Source organism: Salmo salar, chromosome ssa12 (assembly GCF_905237065.1).
Source record: "Salmo salar chromosome ssa12, Ssal_v3.1, whole genome shotgun sequence".
In the NCBI taxonomy this organism is placed as follows: Eukaryota; Metazoa; Chordata; class Actinopteri; order Salmoniformes; family Salmonidae; genus Salmo; species Salmo salar.
Genome location: NC_059453.1, coordinates 17697633 through 17718430, shown reverse-complemented (window position 1 = coordinate 17718430; position 20798 = coordinate 17697633). Strand labels below are relative to the sequence as shown.

General features: G+C 42.4%; 1 pseudogene; it reads right to left on the bottom strand.

Annotated features, from left to right (window-relative positions):
• Window positions 1-12249: 12249 nt before the first annotated feature.
• LOC123725612 (rho GTPase-activating protein 19-like) lies at window positions 12250-19300 on the bottom strand (annotated as a pseudogene).
• Between the last annotated feature and the right edge of the window lie 1498 nt (window positions 19301-20798).

The window sequence follows — 20798 nt, the reverse complement described above, 5'->3', positions numbered from 1 at the left end:
CTGGTGTTGTGCAGACTATAAAGAGAGTCTCTAGCTGATATTACTGGTGTGTTAGACTTATAGTAGAGTCTCTAGCTGAGGAATGTGTGTAGTATGAACTATAGTAGGAGAGTCTCTAGCTGATTATTACTGGTGTGTGGGCTGTAGAGTGCTAGAAGGGGAGCATAGTGATAAATGTACTGGTTGGCAGTAGACTATAGGGAAAGTGCTCTGAATGTGTCGGTGTGTAGACTTATAGAGTCTGCTGTGATATTACTGGTGTGTATGGCTGGTAGTAATGAGTCTACTGGGATATTACTGGTGTATGGAGACTTATAGTAGAGAGTCTAAGACTGAATATTACTGGTGTGGTAGACATAGTAGAGTCTCTAGTGGATTTTTACTGGTGTAGTAGACCATAGTAGAGAGTCTCTAGCTGAATATTACTGGTGTTGGACCATAGTAGAGTCTCGCTGGAGAGATTAGAGAGTTCAGCTGGATATTGGGGTTGCAGACTCTCGCGAGAGTCTTGGCTGGATATTACAAATGTTGTAGACTAGTAGAGATTGCTAGCTGATATTACTGGTGTAGTAGTTCATAGAGAGTCTCTAGCTGAATTTTGGTAGTAAGAACTATAGTAGAGAGTCTTCTAACTGAATATTATGGTGTTGTAGTATAGTAGAGTCTCTACAGCTGGATATTACTGGTGTTGTGGGATTATAGTGCAGAGAGTATTCTAGGTTTGGATATTACTGAAACTTGTAGGAATACAGGAGAGTCTCTAGCTGGATATTACTGGTGTTGTAGACTATAGTAGAGAGTCTAGCTGGACTATTACTGGTGTTGTAGACTATAGTAGGGGGAATGCTAGCTTTTAGAATACTGGTGTATCAATGAGACTATAGTAGAGAGTGCTCTAGTTGGATAATACGGTGTTGTAGACCGTAGGAGAGTCTCTGGCAGGGATATTACTGGGGTGTAGCAGACTTGTAGAGTCTCTTATGCTGGATATTACTGGTGTCCTGTGTGACTATAGTAAGAGTCTCTAGCTGGATGTACTGGTGTAGTAGACATAGTAAGAGTCTCTAGCTGGATATTATAGTGTGTAGTAGACTATAGTAGAGTCTTCTTGTGGAAACTGTTATGTAGATAAGAGAGTCTCTAGCTGGATATTACTGGTGTTGTAGACTGTAAGAGAGGATATTACTGGTGTAGTAGACAGAGAGAGTCTCTAGCTGGATATTACTGGTGGCATGTAGACTATAGTAGAGTCGCTAAGCAGACCATTACTGGTGTTGTAGATATAGTAGAGTCTCTAGCTGGATAATACAATTGTGAGTAGACTAGCAGTAGAGCTTTTCTAGCTGGATATATGGTGTTGTAGGAACAAAGTAGAGGCTCTGAGCTGGATATTACTGGTGTTGTAGTATATAGTAGTGAGTATGACTATTACGTAGGAATCTAGAGAGCAGCTGAATTTGTGTTATGGTGTAGAGTGGTAGAGAGTCTCTAGCTGATATTACACAGTGGATGTAGACATAGAAAGTCTCTGTCTGGATATAAATGTGTGTAGACTTTACTAGTAGAGTCTCTAGCTGGACTATTAGCGTTGTACAGACATTGTCGAGAGGTCCAGCTGGATATTACTGGTGTTGCAGACTATAGTAGAGTCTCTACAGCTGGATATTACTGGTGTTGTGAACTAGTAATTGAGTCTCTAGCTGGATGACCACTGGTGTTGTAGACTATAGTAGAGAGTCTCTAGCTGGATATTACTGGTGTTGTAGACTATAGTAGAGAGTGCTCTGGCTGGACTATTACTGTTGTGATTGTAGACTATAGTAGAGAGTCTCTAGCTGGATATTACTTGGTGTAATGTAGACTAAAGTAGAGAGTCTCTAGCTGGATATTACTTTGGTGTAGTAGACTATAGTAGAGTGTCTAGGGATATTACTGAAAGTGAACTATAGTAGAGTCTCAGCTGTTTATAAAAGTAGTTTAGTGGACTTTATAGTAGAGAGTTCTAGCTGGACTAATACTGGTGTAGTGGTAATCATAGCAGAGTCAAGACTATTAATAGGCAGTAGATATAGTAGCAGTCTCTTGCTTGATACTAGTGTGTGAGACTATCGTAGAGGTCTCTAGCTGGTAGGCAATGTGAGACTATAGAGAGAGTGGATATTACTGGTGTAGTAGACTATAGTGAGGTCTCTTGCTGGAGATTATCTGGTGTGGACTATAAGTAGAGAGTCTTCTAGCTGACTTTACTGGTAGTTGTAGACATAGTAGAGAGTCTCAGCTGGATATTACAGTGTTAAGTAGACTATAGTAGAGAAAGTCTCTAGCGGACCTATTACTATTGGTGTTGTAGATCATAGTAGAGAGTCTCTAGCTGAATATTACTGTGTATGTAGACTGGTAGTGAGAGTGTCTAGCTGAATATTACTGGTGTTATGTGGAGACATAGTAGAGTCTCAGCTTTACTAATACAAGTGTTGTAGACTATAGTAGAGAGTCTCTAGCTGGACTAATACTGGTGTAGTAGACTATAGTAGAGTGTCTAGCTGGACTATTACTGGTGTTGTGAGACTATAGTGCAGAGTCTCTGTGCACGATACTACGGGAAGTTGTAGACTATAGTAGAGTCTGGTATGGTGGAGTAAATGTTGGGTGTAGACTATAGTAGAGTGCTCTAGCACGGACTATTACTGGTGCAGTAGACTATAGGTAGAATGCTTGGCTGGACTAATACTGGTGTAGTAGACCAAAGTAGGAGTCTCTAGCTGGATATTACTGGTGTTTGTAGACTATAGTAGAGTCTCTAGTGGACTATTACTGGTGTAGTAGACTATAGTAGAGAGCTCTAGCTGGATATTACTGGTGTTGTGAGACTATAGAGAGCTCTGGAAACTGGTGTAGTAGACTATAGTGAGAGTCTCAGCTGATGGAATACTGGTGTAGTAGAAGTAGAGGTCTCTGCTGGGTATTACATTGGTGTTGTAGACTATAGTAGAGTCTCTGCTGGACTATTACTGTTGTGACTTGTTAAAATACTGTTAAGACTATAGTAGAGAGTCTCTAGCTGGATATTACTGGTGTAGAGACTATAGTAGAGTCTCTGTGGTGTGGATTATGGTGTAGAGACTATAGAGAGAGTCTTCTTAGCTCGGAATTATTACTGGTGTGTGCAGACTTATAGTAGAGTGCTCTAGCTGGATTTTTACGTGTAGTCAGACTATAGTAGAGCTCTAGCTTTGGATGGATTGGTGTTGTAGACTTCTCGTAGAGTCTTTCACAGCTGAACTATTACTGGTGTTGTAGACTATAGTAGAGTGCTCTAGCTGAATATTACTGGTAGTAGTATAGTGGTTAAACAAGTCTCTAGCACTGGATATACTGGTGTTGTAGACTGATAGTAAGAGTCTCTAGCGGAGTATTACTGGTGTGTAGACTATAGTAGAGAGTCTAGCTGGATATTACTGGTGTGAGACATAGTAGAGAGTCTCTAGAAACTGGTAGTGATGTAGACTTGCAAGAGAGTCTCTAGTGAGATTGACACTGGTGTAGTATGACTTTATAGTAGAGGTGCTCTAGCTGATATTACTGGTGTTGTAGACTATAGTAGAGGGTCTCTAGCTGAATAATACTGGTGTAGTAGACTATAGTAGAGAGTCTGCATCGGGATAATACTGGTGTTGTAAGATGGTAGAGTCTCTAGCTGATATTAATGATAATGTAGATACAGTAGAGTCTCTGCTGGACATTACTGGTGTGAGTAACGACTATAGTGGAGTCTTCAGCTGGACTATTACAGTGGGCTGTAGCTATAGTGGCAGAGTTTAGCTGATATTATGCTGGTGTTGTAGACTATGGGGTAGAGTCTCTAGCTGGATATTACTGGTGTTGTGAGACTATAGTAGAGAGTCTCTAGCTGGATATTACTGGTGTTGTGACTATAGTGAGAGTCTCTAGCTGGATATTACTGTGTGTAGTAGACTATAGTGAAGAGTCCTAGCTGGATATTACTGGTGTTGTAGACTATAGTAGAGTCTCTAGCTGATATGGTGTAGTAGTAATGGACTATAGTAGAGTCTCTAGCTGGATGGTTTACTAGTGTTGTAGAACTATAGTAGAGTCTCTAGCTGGATATTACTGGATGTAGATTATAAAAAGAGTCTCTAGCTGGATATTACGTGTGTGTGAACTGCAGATAGGGGAGAGTCTCTAGCTGGATGGCTACTGGTGTTTGTAGACTAGTGTAGAGAGTCTCCTAGCTGGCAGGTATATTAGAATGGTGTAGCGACCTGTGGGAGAGTCTCTAGCTGGATATTACACGGTGTAGTAGACTATAATGGAGAGTCTCTAGCGGATATGCAGTGGTGTAGTGGACTATAGTAGAGTCTCTAGCTGGATGCTACTGCTGGAGCTGAGACTATAGTAGAGAGTCTCTAGCTGAGTATTACTGTGTGTAGTGAGACTAGTAAAGAAAGTCTCTAGCTGACCATTGCTGTAGTGTAGCACATAAATGTAGAGAGTCTTTAGCTGGATATTACTGGTGTAGTAGATATAGAGAGTCTCTAGCTTCGGATATACTGGTGTAGTAGACTATAGTAGAAGTCTCAGCTGGATATTACTGGTGTGAGTACGACTGTATGTGTGTAGTCTCCAGCTGGAATTACTGGTGTAGTAGGACTATAGAGTCTCTAGCTGGACTATTACCAGTGTTGTGAGACTATAGTAGAGAGTCTCTAGCACGGATATTACTGGTGTAGTAGACTATAGTAGAGAGTCTCTAGCTGGATATTGCGGTGTAGTAGACAAGAGAGAGTCTGGTCAAAAGTAGGAATTATAAATAGGGAATAGGGGTGCCATCTGGGATGTGAAACTTATAGTAAGAGACAAAGGGATCAAGTGGAGGCACTAGTGATGTTAGCAACCCTGAGCTGAAGTGTGTTTGAAGTTAACCAGACTGGCATACACCATGGTGATATGCTACGCCACACAGGAAACCCACACACAAAAAGGGCAATAAGTCACATTGATAGTTTGTTACACACCATTAGACAGCTGGCTATAAACAGAGGAGCACACACACCACACCAGTACTCACAAGCCCTCTGTGGTCCTGGGGACATTCTTGGGGATTTCGGACCCCCAGGCCGGGCAGTCCACCGTGGGCTCCCACACAGGCTACACAGAGAAGGCATGCTCCACCCCGAGCTCCGCAGAAGCAAGCACCCCCACAGCAGCAGCCACAGCAGCCCGGCCAGCCCAACGGGGCGCTGGCTGGCCTACAGCCCCTGACCCGGCCTCAGTCATGGTTCTTCCTGGCATCGTCATCCGCTCCTCTAGCCCCAAAAAGCACCAGCAACCCGAGACAAGGCTCTGGCTCTCCAACCCCACTCAGAGCTCCGAGACCCTGGAAGTACTGTGGGCCAAAGATCCCCTGACCAGAGACCAAGTGGAGGGGAGAAAATGGTCCAAATGTGTCCCTAATAAAAAGGGAAGATCAGAAGACTCACCTTGTAGAAAGAGAGAGGTGATGTAGCGAGTCAGTCCAGATGAACGGTCACTGATATTAATCCCAGCCTGGCTTTTAAAAACCAGACGTTTGCTATTATTGGTTTAGGACTCGTAAAAATCGCTCTTTCTCTCTTTCCTCTATTCGTTTCTGTGCTACCTCTCTCTCTCTCGCCACTCTGCTGAACAGTGCTCCTCTTCCCCTTCAGCTTTTCATTGACTCAGTGTGCTCTCTGCCCAGAAGAGGAACAGTGGTACAACCAAAAAAGGACTCTCACCCTCCCTCAGCAATCATCCATCGAAAAGGTTCTACAAATAATGAGCTGAGACAAAACTCCTCCCTCCTGGCCGCTGGCCACACACAACACAGGCAAACCACCTCCCAGAATCTGTGTGAACTCACATCCATGCTCTCTCTCCTGGCAGCAGAGTAGTAGTGAGAGCCACTTCCATTTAGCAGTAGCCTCTCTCCCTTCCTGGTGCTGCCCGCTTTTAGTCTCATCCCCTGGGGGGAACAAGCCCGAGGCTGCATGGGCCTGGATGCAGAGGGGGGAATACCCTAGTTCTCAATTATCTGTATTTTTCCTCTACCAATGAAGTGTAGCTTAGATAAAAGTTTCATGTAGTTAACTGCATAAATGATTCATTACTGTATTACTATATGGCACATGGGATTGGAAAGTGGAGGCTTCTTTGACTGTCACCTAATGGATCTTTCACTGCTGGACAGCGCCTGCTGGTTTAATTTGGTTGTGACTTTGAAATTAGCCCAATGAGGGGACAGGGTTTGAATTTGAGTGTGATGTAATGTACCAGATATCAAACCCTCTACAGAATTAAATATTATAACTCTCTATGATTCTGTCTTTTCTTCTACATGCAAACTGTGTCTATTCTCTTTGTTAGTCCCCCAATTTCCTACCATGGTCTGTAGTCTGTTTGATTTCACAAGGCTACTCTCTCTCACAGTACAAACAAAACAGTAAACTTTATCGAATACAAACTGGCCACGGAGAAAAAAGCGCACACAGCGGCTCTATTGGCATGATGAAAATAGAATGAGTCGTTGCACCCAGACCGACAACAAAGAGAGAACCCCGATATTTGTACGCAAAAGGGAAGGACCCGTTTGAGCTCCTAATACAAATAGGTCTGCAGTGCGCGGGGACGCCGGTGGGTCGCTTTTCATTTCATCCGAGGCGCGTCTGAACTGATCGCGCCCTGAAGTGGAGCAGATGCGATGCCAAGGGGCGCTGGTAGAGCGCGCATGAGAGCTGCTGATGTACGCAGGCGACCATCTTGCAGTTCCACTAAGCTCGGCAGAGTTACGGTGAATCGAAGAGACAGGTTGGAATTAAGAAAAAAACGCTCCATTTTTCATACAATTTCTGAACAATTACGAAAACGGGCTTAACATCAATGGCAAAGACTATACTGCGGTAGTCAAATAGCGTGGGTCTGGCGAAAAATGTATTAAATTCCTTCATCAGGAAGAACTTCATAGCCAATGTTCACATTATAGACATTTATGAGATAATTACGACACATAGAGGAAGGTTGTTCCTGAATATCAATTGCTGATGATTAACCTATTTCTCAAACAAGAACAATAGGCCTATACTACAAATTACTGTTTGTAATTTAAGCACAAGATGCCAAGAAATAGGCTAAAGCTGCTATAAATTATTCCTTTAATGGCATAAGTTAAACAGAACAGGCAATGGAAACTTGACTTCCGTGACAGCTGGGCAGGTGAAATCAACAATTCCTATTCTTTCAAAAAACGGTTTTAAAGATTGATAGCCAAACGCTCTGCCTTTACCTCTAAACGAGTCTGATTGCAGGTTAAACTATTAGATCTAAACTGCATACATAATACACTCAATACGTATGTAGTGGTCTATAGCAGGGTTTCTCAAACTCGGTCTTGTTCCCCCTGGTGCACGTTTTGGTCTATGCCCTAGCACTACACACAGGGTACTTACTCAATGACTCGGGATATACGCCCCTCGTGGATGTTCAAGAAATGTGCGGCAGTGTATGTAACATTTTATGTTCTGCAGTGAGACTTTCACATGGTAGAAAATAGTTTTAACCATAGCATCAGAGTAAATCAATGCATCTATTTGACAGAGTTAAAAACATTTTACACAGCATAAAAACTAAAAACAGGTAAAGGTAGTTAAAATGACCTTACATGTTAAAGGCAATTGTAACAGATTTATATGAACAGAGGAAGATGCATGAAAGTAAGTCTAGGCGGCAATGTGAGATTATAGTATACTATGTTTATTGCAGAAGACATTAAATGAATGTCTGCGTCTCAACAATTCAATGTGCACTACTTGACCAGGGCACCGAGAGCTCTGTCTCAAAAGTAGTGAAACTATATAGGAATAGGTGCCATTTGGGACACATACCCATGCGTTGTTATTCACAGATAGACTGAACAAAAATAAGCAGAAAAACAAGTAGCACTGGTACGAAGTTGAAGTAATACATTTAAGACCATGGTCAACATTGGCTGACAAAACCAAAGACTTTCAACATACAAGAAATACGTAACACAAAATAATAAGGGAGATTAAAAGAATGCCCACATGTTGTATCATGTAATCTAGAACTGACTCAACGATCATAAAGATGATTGGCACATTAGAAATGTTTCCAGCAAGACTCGGTGTGTATCAACCACTAATGGCCAGATGACCCTTCAGCTTTTCAAAATGACATTCAAAATATGTTGGGCCTTGATGGCCCGAAATTCAGGTAACAGAGAGAGAAAGACAGGGGGCCAAAAAGTCCATTTAAAAAGCAGTGAAATAACATGTAAAATTGGTAGGCTACTTGACCAGCACAATAAAATAAAAAGAGTAAAAAACAAAGCCATCTTGATAACCTCAGCACGCAAGCTTCTGGTGAAATCTTTCATTTCATGTATAAAAATTCATAAAAAAACTACCCATCTTTGAAACTTACCACAAAACCCATTCTCACATTCCCCATGTAACACTTCCTCTAAAAACAGCCTCATTAAAACCAACGTCATAATCCATTAGGATACAAAAACTTTTCAAAACGTTCTGCAACGGAAAGTGAAAATAAGGGTGTCCTTATTGGACAAAAGTCCAGGTAGTCCCTCCCAGTTTGAATCCGTCTTGTTCTATTTGGTGCCCTAAAGAACATGACCCAGATCAAAATGTCCCAATTCACGCTCAATAAAGAAAACTTGTATCAGACCGGGCAACACTGAAGGTACTGTAAGAGAATCCTCTATTGACAACCGTCACTACAAATTCTCTCCAACAAAGCAAAAACCATCTCAGACTTCCAGAAAATCTTTCAATCAACATTAGCGTCCCAACCAATATCCACCAAAAAAACCATGACTTCCAGTTAAAAAATAAAAAGAAAATAAATTATAATCACAACATTGTACTATCAAAAACTCAGGCCAAACCAGGGCAGGGAAATATGTCATTGTACACGACATTGAGGAGTTCAAATCAGTTAATACACAAATCTCAGACTAAAAAAATAAATAGTCATCCCAAAATGAAGCCCTACCTACATCTCTCCCAAACACAGATGCCATTACAGGGCGGTCTGTTCATGCATCATCCAATACTGTACTGACTGGTATTTGTATGATATAGATCCAAGAAAACCTGAGCCAGTGTTTCTCTCCACACACCACATGCACTCACTACAAAGTGTAGCTGCACCTACATAGGGATGGGGGAGTCATTTGAGCTAACAGAAGAATGTAAACCCACTGGCCTTAGACAATCCAAAAAGTGTGGGTATTCCAGAAGGAGGTCAATACATCAGCCAGCTAACTTGATATTCCAGAAGGCAGGGTAAATACATCAGCCAGCTAGCTTTGATATTCCAGAAGGCAGGTGGGTTAATACATCAGCCAGCTAGCTTTGAGTATTCAGAAGGCAGGGTTAATACATCAGCCAGCTAACTTTGATATTCCAGAAGGCAGGTTATACATCAGCCAGCTAGCTTTGGATATTCCAGAAGGCAGGGTTAATATATCAGCCAGCTAGCTTTGATATATTCCCAGAAGGCAGGGTTAATAATCAGCCAGCTAACTGATATTCCAGAAGGCAGGGTATTGCATCAGCCAGCTAGCTTTTGATATTCCAGAAGGCAGGGTTAATACATCAAAGCCAGCTAACTTGATATTCCAGAAGGCAGGATATTACATCAGCCAGCCAGCTTTGATATTCCGGAAGGCGCAGGTTAACTAAATCAGCCAGCTTTAGCTATTTATTCCAGAAGGAAGGGTTAACACATCAGCCAGCTTAGCTTTGACATTCCAGAAGCAGGGGTTAACTACATCAGCCAGCCTAGCTTTGATATTCCGGAAGGCAGGGGTTAATACATCAGCACAAGATATTCCAGAAGGCAAGGTTGATTAACAGCCCTTTGCCTCAGCTCTCTTGAGATGGAGAAAACCAATAATTCGTTTGTATAACGAGTTCTGTTGTTGTTGAGTCATTCCAACAATTTGGGCCAGTTTGCTGGCTAACTCATTGAACCAGCTTTGGAACAGGCCTGTCAGACGTGACTGGTGCTAATCGCAGCACTTGTAGGGGGGACTATAATCATCCGGTCGGTAGTGCTTGTGTGTGTGTAGGGCAACAATTGGGACGTAGAATATTACTGAAATTAGACACCACATTTTTCAGATGAGTAGTACAAACATCAGATTCAGAAGAAAATGTAAAAACATGCACAACAAGATACTTACATATAGTACAATATCGGCTCAGCTAGTGGTCAACTGTAAAAGTATCCATATAGGCTCAGCTAGTGGTCAACTGTAAAAGTATCTAAGTGGGGCACGAAAATAGGAGAGGATCCTTTAGCAAAAGTATCCCCATAGGTTTCGCTAGTGGTCAAACTTTGTAAAAACGTTCCATATAGGCTTTCAGCTAAGTGGGTCAACGTAAAGTATCCATGTAGGCTTCAGCTAGTGGTCAACTGTAAAAGTATCCATAGCATAGGCTCAGCTGAGTGGTCAACTACAAGCTATCAAATAGGCCGGCTGTAGTGGTCAACTGTAAAAGCAGTATCCATATAGGCTCAGTTAGTGGTCAACTGGTAAAAGTATCCGCAGACGCGGTGGTAGGCTCTGAAAGCTGCTCCGTAGTGGTCTAAAAGTATCCATGTAGGCTCAGCGAGTGGTCGACTCGTGTAAAAGTATGTCCATCTAGGCTCGGCTAGTGGTCAACTGTAAAAGAAAAGTCGCTAGTGGCCAAGCAGTATCCATATGGGCTCAGCTAGTGGTCAACTGCTCAAGTATCTATGTAGGCTCATTGAGGGAAGTGAACAAGAGCACACTTCAGGAGAAATAAGAGATTAGTTGGGATGCAACCCATGTCTGGACGGGGAATTAATGTTGTATTAGTCACGGATTTAAGAAAATTACAATACGAAGCATCTTTATAAAAGACAACAAAAAAACAAGAAAGTTGTTGGAGTACCAATTCTAACATCGATGTTTCTAGGGAGGGAGAGAAACACATTCTGGAGATGGATGAAGAGTCCGGAGGGAGGGAGACGAGAGAGATAAAGGGGAAAAAAGAAAGAAGATGAATGAGACACAGGACAAAAACAGATAAAGTTAACAAAAGCTCACAAGATGCGGAAATTGTAAATGTTGAATGATGACATTGAAGTGCATCACGAAAGATATACAACATACGCGTAAACACATGTAGGTCAACCAATGTCTATAAAAAAAGTGGGAATTGCCATGTTATCAATCCAAAAGCAACAACACCTTTGATGGTTGAGTCTCCTCTGCTCTATTGAGGCCATGCTATCGACAGGCCTTGACCCCACTGGAGAATTATTATTCACCGTCACCGGACTGTCCACCTGAGACGCATACACAACCATAAGAACATCTACAAAAACAAGGAAGTGTGGACAAGGGAAGTGTGTTTGTAGTGGTCTCCTTGTGTGTCAATTCGCACCGACTGAGGACGACGTTCTCCTTTCCCAGCCGTCCCATCGCCGCAGCAACCATCTCCGGGAGATCTGTCTGCCCCTCCTCTCCAACGCCTGTTGGTCCCCCCATGTGCTCTCTGTTTTTAGACCCGGTTCGATCTGATCAGGAGGTCAGTGTGACAGTTGACAGAACAGTTATTTAACCTTCACTTTACCAGGAAATCATTTTTCGATAATGTCATAGATAACTTTGAAGCTATATATAGAAATGCCCATTTTCACTGGTATGGTAGTCGGCATAATGAATAGGAGGTTGGGGAGGAATGCCTTAAAGATCCTCATATACAATAGACAGAACAGTTATGATGCAGCAGATGGCGACTACAACATACTAAGTTCATATTGATACAAAGTAACACATTTACAAAATACATGCAAAGTTGTTGATTGGATATTGGCAATTGTAAGTCAAATACACATAAAACACAATGACACACACCCTTGATGAATCGGAGAGCTGTGACGGAGGTGCTTTTGCGTGATAGTTGTGAAAGTCTGGCCAGGCCGGGGTAGTCTGTTTAGCAAGCTGCAGGAGGAGAAAAGAGATGGAGGATGAGGAGACAGGATATTGGGATTAGCTAGTCATTCTTAATTCTACATGAAATGTGAAATCTGCCTCGTATCGAAAAGGAGACAAGGAAAGAGAGAATATTAAAAGCTTGAAGTCCGGCAGTGAGTACCTGTAATAAGAGTTTCTTCTTCTTGGCAGAGTTGGGAACGTTGTCAAGGACGTGTCTGAACAGCTCCTTCCAGGGACTCCTCTGTGTGGTGCTGCCGGCCCTGGACGACGAGGAGGGGGGACAGGCTACTCTGAGACGGGGTCAGCAACACCTCTTCAGGGAACAGGGGCATGGAAACCAGCACAGATCTAATAGGTCTATCATCATCCTGAGGAGGGGGTGAGAAAGGAGCTGACCAGTTTCCATCACAACACGAGTCTATGGATACATACCCAAATGGCACCCCTATTCCTTATATAAAGTAGTGCACTACAAAGGGAATAGGGTGCCACATGGGACAGAACCTATTTCACCTTAGAGGGAGATTGGGTTGATCTACGCCCTACTCACAGCTAGACATTTTTCGTAAACCACAGTTAGACATTGCCAACTCTTTGATCTGGCACAGCTAGACATTTCTAAACCACAGCTAGACATTTCTAACTCTTTGATCCTGCTTTTTAGCTAGACATTTCTAAACCACAGCTAGACATTTCAACTCTATGATCCTGCTTTAGCTAGACATTTCTAACTCTAAGTGATCCTGCTTTAGCAGACATTTCCAAACCACAGCTAGACATTTCTAACTCTATGATCTTGCTTTAGCTAGACATTTCTAAACCACAGCTAGACATTTCTAACTCTGTGATCCTGCTTTAGCTAGACATTTCTAAACCGCAGCTAGACATTTCTAACTCTATGATCCTGCTTTTAGCCAGACATTTCAACCTACACTAGCTAGACATTTCTCAAACCACAGCCAGACATTTCTAACTCTATGATCCTGCTTTTAGCTAGACATTTCTAAACACAGCTAGACATTTCTAACTCCTATGATCCTCTTTAGCTAGACATTTCTAAACCACAGCTAGACATTTCTAACTCTATGATCCTGTTTTGGAGCCTGGACATTTCAAACCACAGCTAGGAACATTTAAACCACAGAGACATCTAATAATGATCCTGCTTTTGGCAGAAATTTCTAAACCACAGCTTAGCATTTCAACTTGCAACGATCCTGCTTTTAGCTAGACATTTCTAAACCACAGCTAGACATTTCTAACTCTATGATCCTGCTTTTAGCTTAGACATTTCTAAACCACAGCTGGAGACATTTCAGGACCTGGACACTATAATAGGCCCGGTGGATCTAAAAAGACTAGAAAGGTGTAAAGCAAGTCGGGCAATAGCTCCACCTAGCCTTCTGGAAATTGGGATGCTTACACCCTATACAGGGCCTGTATTCAAGCTCTCGGAGGAGTGCTTTGATCTAGGATAAGTTTGGCCCTGCAGATTATAATGAATGGAAAGGGGGAGGATCTGAACCTCGATCAGCACCTGCTTTGAAGGCCTCCTGACTGGCTCCAGTTTTGCATCAAATATGGTCGCTTTGTTTGAGAGAAGTGCAACATCCTTTAATGATATAGATGTAAACCCCCAGGTGAAAGAGTCTACTACTAACCTTGGTCTGCAGGGTCTTAGATTCCGTGAAGTGGATTCTGGCATGCTTTCCCTCATGTACATAGGAGCCTGAGTGGACATGACAACAATGGTATCAAAACACACCAAAAATAATGATTATACTTTCTCTTCTGTACTCGACAACGCATTACCTTATTGGACGCCCATGTTCCACAGATCTTATAAATAACACTGACAACTGGCCCAGTTTCCCAGGACACAGTTGAAGCCAATAGTATTAGGTATTCTCAATGTGTTCAGAAGTGTTTTAGTCCAGTGTGTGCATAGTAAAACGCAGGAGTAATGAATTAGCAGCTAACTCGAGAAAAGCAATCAGAAATAACTACTAGATTTTCTGGGTTCAAATCTTGTAATTTTGTTTTTGAAGAAGCAAACTTTAGAATGTGTTTTTGTTTGTTGAATCAATTAGACCGTAGCTCATTTCAAGATGATCTTTCAAAATGTTTCAAAGCCAGCAGAATATTTGGCGAGTTAGCTGGCTAACCTTTGCATCTGCTGTGCGGTTCAGAAACCCTCTGGACTAGGCTTATTCCAAGGTTGGAAAACTGGCCCAGAGTGTGAAGTTATGCTCCGACCCTGAATAGTTTCTGGGAGTGTTTGATGAGGAAGGCCATGTCGTTGTTTAAGCACCGGATTCGAGGTCACTGGCACTACATCTGGATAAAACACACACAAATTATCAGTGGAACGAAAATCAATCAGTCAGAGGGATTTATGGTTGAGTAAAGAAACAAAAAGTCCCTTGTTTAAATCCCGGGAGCCGACAAAGTGAAAATAATGTGTTGATGTGCCTTGATGAAGGCTCTTAGGCTAACTGCTAGGGTGTGTTGATAATGGAGACGGCGGACAATTCCCAGGTCTCAGGGGAGTAATGGAAAAAAAAAAATACATGCGTAGCACATTACATGTGAGAACAGAGACAAATAAGCACCCACCCAATTATTATATTCACATCTAAATTGAATGCATTTTTATTTTATTACATTCCTGATTCTACAATTCATAACACAGTGCACTGTGAGGATAGGCTGTACCAGAACAAAACACTGAACACATTGTGGGCCAGTGTATATCTGAGGTTCTACTAGGCAAGCCAAGTGAATAATCGCCATGACTACAGGACAGTAAAGCCTACATTTAACAGAACTCTGAAGCTCTGAACCATTGGGTTCTTGGTCACTTCTATGACCAAGACCCTTTTCCCCCCGATTGCTCAGTTTGGTCATGAGTCTCGGTGGTTCCAAACTTCCTCCATTTAGGATGATTGAGACCACTGTGCTTTTTGGTACCTGGTACCCTTCCCCAGATCTGTGCATCAACACAATCCTGTCTCGGGCACTCTACAGACAATTCCTTTAACCTCATGGCTTGTTTTTTTTGCTCTGACATATAAGGTCCCACAGTTGACAGTGTATAGACAGGTGTGTGCCTTTCCAAAACATGTCCAATCAATTGAATTTACCACAGGTGGACTCCAATCAAGTTGTAGAAACATCTCGATGATCAATGGAAACAGGATGCACCTGAGCTCAATTTCAACTCTCATAGCAAAGGGTCTGAATACTCATGTATTATGCACTACACAGCTGATTGAAATAAGGAAGTCATGGTCAAACTGTGACTATCTGAATCAGTTGTGTAGTGCTAGGACAACAAGCCTCAGGACAGAGTTTGGGAAACCCTGATCCACATGATAAATGATCACGGCACAGTCCAGCTTCAGGCGTTTTTCCTAGTCCCTGTGATTCTGCCTTGGCATTGCTTTCTCTGAGGTTTTATGCTGGGTATCTATAAAGCACTTTTGTCAACTGCCGACATAAAAACAGGTTTTATAATACACATTTGATTTGAATTGAGTTGCAGTACATACATCTCTGGGCCACACAACGTGGGGGCGAACATGAGGGCGAGGTTGAAGGCGGACATTTTGTTCTTGTCCTGCTGCTTGGCGGTGTGGTAGAGCAGGTCCAGGATCAGTTTGAGGAGGCTGCGGTTGGCCTGGGGCAGCAGCAGGAAGAGGAGCTGTAAGGCCTCAATCTGACGCTCCTTATCAGGTACTGACGTCATGTTGCCCTTCTCATCCAACAGAGTCATGTCTGGGGGAATGGAGGGAGGAGAGAGGGGAAGATGGGGATGGGACAGAAACAGAACACACAAGAGACTTCAATATAGGTATATTAAAAACTGAACATCAATTCTACAGATTTTTGAGCACCAGGTGTGATTGTTTTTTGTAGGTTTTTGAAAACTAAAGCTACAGGAGAGAGAGAGAGGGGAGGTGCTCAGACAGGGGTACCTGCTATTTTGAGGTGAGCGTGGAAGTGTTGGTGTGAGGAGGGGTTCAGGTAGCTCTCCCAGGAAGGTCTTGAGGAGGGTGGCCACGTCGTTGGGGTGGAAGCCCCCTGCCTCAGGTCGATATCTTGCCCCCATTCAGCTGCTCCTTCAGGGCCTGCCGCCGCACACTGTTACCCGGCACCCTGAACAGACCCTCTACCTGCGAGGTCTGATCATCAATCAATCAATGAAACAAATCACCTAGCACCCTGAACAGGCCCTTAACATGTAAGTCTGATCATCAATCAATGGTGGAAATCAATCAATAAGTCAAATATGCAGTGAATCAATCAGCGAGTTCCAATACTCATTTATAAATCATTCCCGCATTCCAAAAAATTAAGTTGTTATAATATTTTTTTATGGAATGGAAATTATTTTAGGGTTTGTAAAATGTTTTCAGTGCAAACTATAAACTACTAAAACCAGATATACAGTATGTATACTGAACAGAAATATAAAAGGCAACATGATGCAATTTCAAAGACTTTACTGAGTTAGAGTTCCTATAAGGAAACCAGTCAGCTGAAATTAATTCATTAGGCCCTACTCTATGGATTTTACATGACTGGGAATATAGATATGCATCTGTTGGTCACAGATACCTTAAAAAATGTAGGGGTGTATAAATCAGAAAACCAGTCAGTATCTGGTGTGAACACCATCTGCCTCCTGCAGCGCAACATCTCCTTTGCATAAAGTTGATCAGGCTGCTGATTGTGGCTGTAGAATTCTGTACCACTCCTCTTCAATGGCTGTGCAAAGTTGCTGTATATTGGCGGGAACCGGAACACACTGTCTTACATGTTGATCCAGAGCATCCTAAACATGCGAAATGGGTGACATGTCTGGTGCAATGGCTGGTGCAATTCCAGGAATTGTGTACAAATCCCTTGCCACATGGGGCCGTGCATTATACATGCCGATGCATGAGGTTGAGACTGAGGCAGTTTATGGTAGAGAAATTAATATAAAATTCTCTGGCAACAGCACTGGTAGCCATTCCTGCAGTCAGCATGCCAATTGCAGCGCTCCCCTCAAAACTTGAGACATCTGTGGCATTGTGTTGTGTGACAAACCCGCACATTTTAAAGTGGCCTTTTATCGTTCCAAGCACAATGTGCACCTGTGTAATGATCATGGATGAATCAGCTTCATGATATGCCACACCTGTCAGGTGGATGGATTATCTTGGCAAAGGATAAATGCTCACTAACGGGATGGTAAACAAATTTGTGCACAAAATGAGAGAAATACACTTTTGTGCATATGGAACATTTCTGGGACCTTTTATTTCAGCTCATGAAATGTGAGACCAACACTATAAGGAGCTATATAACTACATATTTTTAAATAAGATCACCTTTGAGAACTAACAATCAAAATAAAACAGACAGTCATGGAGAATCGTATTTTTTTGGGGGGGTACTACATCGAGTCCCAAGCTAGTGTTCGAGTCAGTCTTTTACATTCCAGTTACGACTCCCTTGGTAGTGCTAAAAGCTCCATTGCTTAATGTAGAAAGCTGGTACTACAGACTTGAGTACTACAACACTGCATGTCAGAACAGCAAGTTTAGCCTACTTTCTGATAAGATTTCGCATTACATTTGAGTCATTTAGCAGACACTTTACAGTTAGTGCATTTATCTTAAGATAACTAGGTGGGACAACCACATATCACAGCGCATATTAAGTACATTTTCCTCAATAAAGTAGCTATCAGCAAAGTTAGAGCTAGAAAGAAGGGGGGGTTCTGTGGGATTACTTAAGATACTCTTAGAAGAGATAGGGTTTTAGATGTTTCGGAAGATGGGCAGGGCACTGCTGTCCTAGCTGGTTCTACCATTGGGTGCTAGGACAGAGAAGAGAGAATTACATTGAGGGATCATGCCTCAGATGGGAACTGTACAACAACATGATCAACTCACTCTTGCTGAGGTATTCGATGAGCTGGTAAATCTGGGCGATGCCTTCCTCTGTCAAAGGAGTCCCAAACACCACTTCCTTATCTGTGACGATGACAACGGCCAAAGGACGAGAATCTGAGTGCTGTACATTTATATTATTATTCAACATTATTGCAACCCAGGGCCACGTTCAGTAGCCAAACACTGTCAAACGTTGCAGATTAAAATGCCATGAGTAAAGCCATCGTGATTCCCTCTTCTACATGTCAGACAGGCATATTTGTTCTACATTGCATCCTGCTGAAAACACCCCAGGTGAAGACAGCCTTGGTTGATCCTCATGGCAGGTCTCTCCACCTTTACGTTTGAGGAAGTTGAAGGAGCGGAAGAATCCCCCTCCGGCCCCGTGAGTGTCTTGTGCCCTCGTCCCTAACAGCAGAGAGAACTCAGCACCGGGAAGGTCGATGAGGCGGCTGATGTTGCTAAGCACCAGCTCTTGAAACACCTCAGGTCTCTCGTGACGTAGCTTCTCCACAAAGAAATCTGGGTTAAAGATGACGGGCGGGCAGCCACCAACACCACCGCCGCCCGAAGATCCCCCTGCATCTGGCTGATCACCACCTTACACACCGTACCCCTGATGGAACACACATACAGATGCTGAAGATCTAGGCAAATCTTTAAACAACCGCTTATCTTTACACTGACTTTCTCACACACACCAAATCTGTCTCCCTCTTACACACACGTATGATGATGGTGTAGTGGTTGGCTCCAATAACGGACTAAAGAAGCCTAACGTTACTATAGTCCAAAGACCTCATGTTTTGTTAGAGGCGAATTGAAATCTGGCAGCTGAAACAGCAAAATACTCCATCTAAATGTGAATCGGTTCTCAATTGCGGTACAGTTCTAGGAAACATAAAGTCCTCCACTTTCATATCACTTCAACATAATTTCACAAATGCAAAAAATGCACGTACTGTAGAAAGCTTTAACAGTTGCAGCCAACAGTATTTTTCAGTGACAACATGTTTGTAGTGTCTGTCTTTCGTGGCCGGTGTGTGAACCGTATTTTTTGGCCTTTCCTAGGAGTTTTTCCTAGCCACCGTGCTTCTTTCACATGCATTGCTTGCTGTTTGGGGGTTTTAGGCTGGGTTTCTGTACAGCACTTTGAGATATCAGCTGATGTACGAAGGGCTATATAAAATAAATTTGATTTGAACCGTAACCCTATAAAAAGCTGGTAGTAATTCAACTTTTTGCATTTTGAAAATGAAAAGCTACGTTCCTTATGTTTCTCCTCCGGCCAGAAGATACTGTCGTCCATACGCGCTAAAGGTAGTTAGCGTCGATGAATGGGTTAGTGGTTGGACAGACAGGAGAAAGTATGGGTCCATTGCGCTAAAGATCGGTGAACTCATGGCTCTGAAGATCAGTGAGCTGAAGACACCTCTTTCACACAAGTACACACTCACTGGCAATTCAGAGCAGCTTGACTTGGCATAATGGTGGGGAGTTGGTTTTACATGGCCTGGTGCCTCAAGTGAGTGGAGATTTCACTTCAGGACCAATGGAATGGTCTGCAAAAATCAACAAACCCCGCTCACCGGACCATTCAAAACGTAGTCGACCAATGACAGCTCACTGCTGTCTATATTTGCGACTACTAGCTAGGCTAACTATGGAGTCTTGCTGTAATTCAGCGACAGCGCAGAAATAAATGCTATGCACTGTATTGTTGTTCACTCCGTTCAGAGTAGTTGTGTGATGCACTGAAATTGTATTTTGCCACAACACGTCACTTGATTGTCAGCGGCTAAACAGTAGCTAACTAACGTTAGTTAGCTCAATTAGCTTTCACTGTCACCGAAAAACAACACGCATGTCAGAGAAGCTAGCAAGCCAAATTCGAATGCCAGTACCACAACTCCATAGTATATTTACGTGCGTGCATGGTTTATTCTGTCTACATATTGTTTAAATGTTATTTTTACCTTCTGTTTTGTGTATTTTCATTTGTATCTTTATCCGCTGCCATTTTCCGTTTGAATCCTCCGCTGGTATCCCTGACTCCGCCCACTCCACCACTGATTGGTCGGTTATAAAATACGGGCGGGGTGAGCGGTAAAGATTTGCAGGTCTGGTTCTCTGATTGGATTGTTTGAATTCACTTTAGTTGTTTCAATCAAAGAAAAACAATAACATTGAGTGCGGTTACAAGCACACACACAATAATGCGATTATTGTGGATAATCTGATTCATATAATAGTTTATACATTTATATGCGTTGTACGAAGAACGATCTCCCAAATAATAATGTTTACATAGACACATCTGAAATCAGGTTTCTATAGCACTCTGATAAATACAGAAAATCGCTAATCAAAATAAAAGTTCTACCACAGCGACCATGTTATTTTTGGTGAGCATATTTGATTATGGGTTCGGACATGTAAAGTTTGTATTTTAAAACTATTTCTAAGATGCATACATTCCGTTGTACTCACGCTAAAGAGGAAGGAGCCTCGCTTGGCTCGTGCTAGCACATGCAGATCAAATACACAGCTGGAACGCTGATTAAGGTGTTTACATGTCCTAATAATTCGAAAGGTTGCTCAGAAAACCAGGTTTTTCAATCTCATATCGGTATGCTTACTTCAATTTTGACCTTACACCGATTAATAGTCATGTAAGGTGTTTACATGACTATTGCACCTGCCTACCGCCATAATCCGTTTAATATTGAATTGTTACTGTGCATGTAAAGTGACTTTACATAAACACGCTGTCTTACATGTTTTCCGGGGACAGTCCCCGTTTTTGG